The sequence below is a fragment of the Hordeum vulgare genome, chromosome 1H (genome assembly GCF_904849725.1).
Source record: "Hordeum vulgare subsp. vulgare chromosome 1H, MorexV3_pseudomolecules_assembly, whole genome shotgun sequence".
In the NCBI taxonomy this organism is placed as follows: domain Eukaryota; kingdom Viridiplantae; phylum Streptophyta; class Magnoliopsida; order Poales; family Poaceae; genus Hordeum; species Hordeum vulgare.
The window spans coordinates 484,557,320-484,562,522 of NC_058518.1; positions in this window are offsets into that span (position 1 = coordinate 484,557,320).

Below are 5,203 nucleotides of genomic sequence, written 5' to 3' on the forward strand. Positions count from 1 at the left end.
TCATGCATGACAAGTGCACGTCACGCCATCTGTTGTGACGCCAACAACCTAGTGCAGTTGCACATGCATGCACCTCTCCATAGTTCTCCTTCAAAATAACTCGAATTCATATGCGGGACGTGTGGTGAGCAATCTTTAGAATGCGTTTGGCTGCAAGGGTGCCTATGAATGGATTGTGATCGTTTAAAAAGTAGACATCTTCCTCAAATAATCCCTCATATTTCCGTGAAGACCGGACACCTTCAAAATAACTCGAATTCATATGCGGGACGTGTGGTGAGCAATCTTTGGAATGCATTTGGCTGCAAGGGTGCCTATGCATGAATGGATTGTGATCGTTTAAAAAGTAGACATCTTCCTCAAATAATCCCTCATATTTCCGTGCAGACCGGACAGAAAAAAAAAAGAAGTAATTCAACCAGACCTCTCATATCGTCTTTATATGTCCGAACTGTTCGCGAACCCTCATGTCCATTTTAAATATAAGAAGGATATGAGGGCTCACGGATGCGTCCGAGCACGTCAGGTCAGTTCACTACATAGGACACGACCCCATCCTGAACCATATTTTTCTTTTCTTTATTCATTATTTTCTTTCTCTTTCTTTCTCTTCATCAATCACATGCATGTGACCGGACATATGAGGAAGAAAATGAAGAGTATGACTGCGTGAACGAACAAATAGGGAACACGATCGATCACTCACCGAACGCGTCCGCGGACATTTGAGGGCTTGAATTTGTAAGTCATGATTGTAGATGATCTAAAGCACTTGAAAGGTTCCACTGAAAAAAAAGAATATGCTTTGAAGATGCTGAACCATTCCACTTCAAGAAATCGGTCACCCATTGCATGCAAGATCATGTAAGCATCACTGGTGAACCAATTCCAAATCTTGAACTCATATCTTATATACAGCCAAACACATGAATTGAATGGTTTCATTCTAATTTTTTTTGAACGATCCAAACCCATTCATATGACACCTTCAACCAAACACATCCAAAGTCATTTAAATATATAGTGTGCTTACTAGTATGTGATTAATTAGACGTTAATTTGATATGTCGTGATCGAGACTATGATCCATGGAGTATTGTATCCTTCTCTCTCTCCCTCTCTCTGTGATTAGTATAGCTCTGGCCTTGATGCTGGCATAACTTCAAAGGGGAGCCAGAGCCAAAGTCGGACGACATGATGCATATTATGCTAGCTCTTTCTTCCGCTTTCCTTTCTGGAGGAGGCAAGTCAAGATCGGGGCTCGTGTAAAAGTTTGTGGCAGGATCTTTTTGGTCCACAACAGGGACATCCTCTTGTGGAAGATAATCGATTAAATTTGGTCCTTCTACGTGTGTGTTACACAGAACCAGCATGGTCCTGAGACGGTACCACCACATGTAGCCAGTGCGAATCACAGAGCATACCGATCGCACCGGTAGCTGTTTCTGGGACAAGCTATGATATATAGAAAATCCCTATCCTACACACACGCACGCACGCACGCACGCACGCACACTATTACACTATCTAGTCTCTCTCTCTCCAGAAATAGTTAAGCCTCTTTTGATTCATATGATAGGATTATCAAATGAATAGAAAATTTATAGAAAACGAGATGACATGTATCTTAAATCCTATGAGTAGGAATAGGAAAAGAGATGCCATTTGGTACACATCATAGGATTTTTTTCATTGAGTCTATGCTCATATTTATTTTCCTTCAAAATGTAGAGGATAGTAACCAATCCTATGTAGGAATAGGAATCCATTCCGTTAAATCAAAGGGCTCTAAAGGAAAAAAATTTTATAAGAATCATATCTTATAGAGTTCCTATGATATTCCACCAAACCAAAGGAGGCTTTAGTCAACTTGCCTCGTGTTGTTAATTTATGCAATCGAGTCTTATTTGTAAGTGGGGCGGCGAAACATGAAGGATACAGTGTCTTAACTTTCAGAGTAAAAACTCAAGATCTGACCTTAATTGGTTGTGCTTGGCAGCGGTCTTTGTTGAAGGCATTGGTTTTTGGAGCACGGATTTTCACCTGGGTGAAAACCTAAGATCTATGATCGAACGATGATGGTGTTTGTGCACTGTTTTTTTCTTGAAGACGTCACTTGTGGAGAATTTGGATTTCCGGTATTGTCTTGGTGGTGGTTCGTGCTATTGTTACAAGAAATTGATCATTGTAGTGGGATATTTTCTTCTTCTTTTTGTTTTTGGGTTATGTGCATCTGTAATACCTTTAGGACAATGCGTTTTAGCAGAGTCTGTGTGTGATTGGTATCTTCGCGAAAAAATGCAGTTGGGCATGTCGACAATGAAGGATACTAGACATATGCATGTATGCACTATTACTAAATATAAAGGCCACCAATACAGTCTAACACAGCGGAGTAGGAGCAGTAGTGGAGTAATATGACTAGATAATGAAAAATCTTGGAGAGGTCGATGTTGGGCATATGGAATGAAACTCGACTTGGTTGAGACGACTTATTCACATGCATGTCCAGTGTCCTCCTTTCAAATCAGGTTGAGTACATAGAGGCTGGTAGTCGTGCAGTGATCGGTATACTAATGGTTGATGGAGTACGTATGCAAGAACGCATTGGTCAGTAAACCGACAAACTTGCACATCGGGGCAACATGATTTGCCGCACGAAACTCAACAGGACTATGATATGAATATGATCGCCTGCCCTTTGGTTTGGTTGGAAGAAATTGGCACTAGTGTGTGTAGTGGTGCTCTAGCTAGCGCCCTAATCGGTCCCACTCACAAACTTGATGGAAAAAGGAGAGCCGGCCCGCCTACCTTCGATGAAGTATCTTCCAACCTTCCCAAAGGGCAAAGGAACAGGACGACGGACATGTACAATCCAATCGACAACTGCAATTATGCATCGCGCCAAAGGATGTACGTGCATGGATGCTGGCTGGAGCAAATATGCCACACACTTGCATGTTGTGTACTGACTGAAGCAGAAGCATGAATACAATATGATATCTGAGCTACGAGGTCTGATCTTAAGATTCTGTCATAGTATTAAACTAAAAAGATTATATGGTCAATCCAACATCTAAAGACTAAATAAATCTATATGTGAGGAGAAGTGTCGAAATATATTAACCGCGCACCAGTGAGGATTGACAAGGATCGCATGCATGAGTGGACGTTCCTTACGTACGTAAACGGCGTGCACCAGCCACCCGCCATGCAGCAGACTGCAGCAACGCTTGTCACGGCCAGTTACGTGCAAATCTGTTGGAGCTAGCCGTAGCCACTAGCCAGGTAGCCTAGCCTTTCTTGCACCACGCTCGAAGCGATCGTCAACCGGCCGGTACGAACGTCCGCGCGCGCGCCCATCGAGCTCCGGCCAGCCGTCCACCAGGCCAGGCATCACCAGCATGGTCCTTATGCAACGCAACGCCCACGACCGCGACCGGCCACCGGGCGTACGCGCCCGTGTGGTCGCCGAGCTTTCCCAAACGCACGCAAGCTTTCTCTCCTCCACTCTCCGCCGTTCCCTTCCTCCGTGGGCTGTGGTGGTTAATTGTGGCATTTGCAAGCCACCTGCCGGCCGGCGACCTCTTTCTCTCTCGGTGCTTGCGAGCAGAACGCCATCATTGCGCTTTCCTCTCCCCCCATTGAGCTGTCCGGCCGGTACTATAGTTGCACACAACTGATGGCTCGCTGAGCGTCGACGCCGTGCAACTTTTGTTTACGTGTGTCCTCTCAACTCACCAACCGGCCTGACAGGAACAGAAACATAGACTGATGAAGAACACACTAGCTGGCACGTACGTAGGATTCATGCCAACGGTACTGCAACGCCAGGCATGCATGCATGCAACTCGTGAGATGCATACATGCATGTTTGTTTTTCCTCTGAGATTTGGTTGCGCGGTTGAAAATTATAAACGCAAGCCTGTGCATCGGACGACCACACCGAAAGAAAAATGCACAACATGTGCGAGGTTGGAGTAGCAAACAATGTTGCGGGAAAGCTTCAAATTGGCCTCGATTTCGACTCATTTTTGTTATGTCCGTGGATCATCGTGAAGGCTCGAGACTCCAGAGACAGTTGATTGGAGAATCGACCGCATCCATGGTACGTACTTTCCGCACCACTCAAGCAATGGAGACTATTCTGTCTTTTTTTGAACTGTATCTGTCGGTCTAGGGCTCGATCCGCAACAACTTTGTATAGAAATCTCCTTTTCCCTTCAGGTCCAAGGACCAGGATATTTGTGCTTTATTCGGTCTGCACTGCAGTACCCTGGGCAATCCCCGGCGACCTTGCGTTACACATATCGTAGCGTTGTAGAGTAGGTCCTACTTATTAACTTTCTTAAGTAACCATATTGTAAACTGGTTCACTTTTCAGCATTAGAGCATCAGAAATGATATTGTAATCTGGTTCAGTTTTCAGCATTAGAGCATCAGAAATGTGTAGAGGCAGCATTGTCTCTAACATGGGTCCCACATGCTTGCCTCTAAGCTAAGTGCAAAATTCTGTAGTGTACAGAGTATATCTCGCCATGGATACCTGAGCCGATCGGCCCGACCCGACCCGGCCCGAAAAATCCCCGATCCGGCCCGACCCGACCTTGCCCTAGCACTAGTGGAAGAAGGGACTTTAGTCTCGGTTCTTCAACTGGAACAAAGTTATCGGGATTAATGCCCATTACTTTTAGTCCCGGTTGGCTTATGAACCGGGACTAAATGAGCTCCACTTGACCGCCGTGGGGCGCCCAGGCAGGATCACCTTTAGTCCCGGTTGCCAACCGGGACCAAAAGGCAGCCACGCATTAGTAGCTCGCAGGCCATGGGATTTTTTTTTGAAAGCGGGGGGGGGGGGGGGGGGGGGGGGGGGGGTTGGGGGGTTAGGAGTTTTGAAGCGTTTTATTAGGGGTTTCATATTGTGTTACCTAGCTACAACATATAGAGAAAAGTGACCTCTCTTTCTTCGTGCTTGGTCGACGGTAGCTACTATACATATAGAGAGAACTCGACGCTAGCTAGTAAGCAAATGAAGGAATCATTAATTACACAACATCGTCTTGAATATATATAGAGAGAAGTGACCTCTCTTTCTCCGTGCTTGGTCGAACAACTCGACGCCACTACATATAGTATACGATCATGCATATATACAATATATAAAAAATCTTGCGATCCCTAACTAGCTAATATCTATCCACCA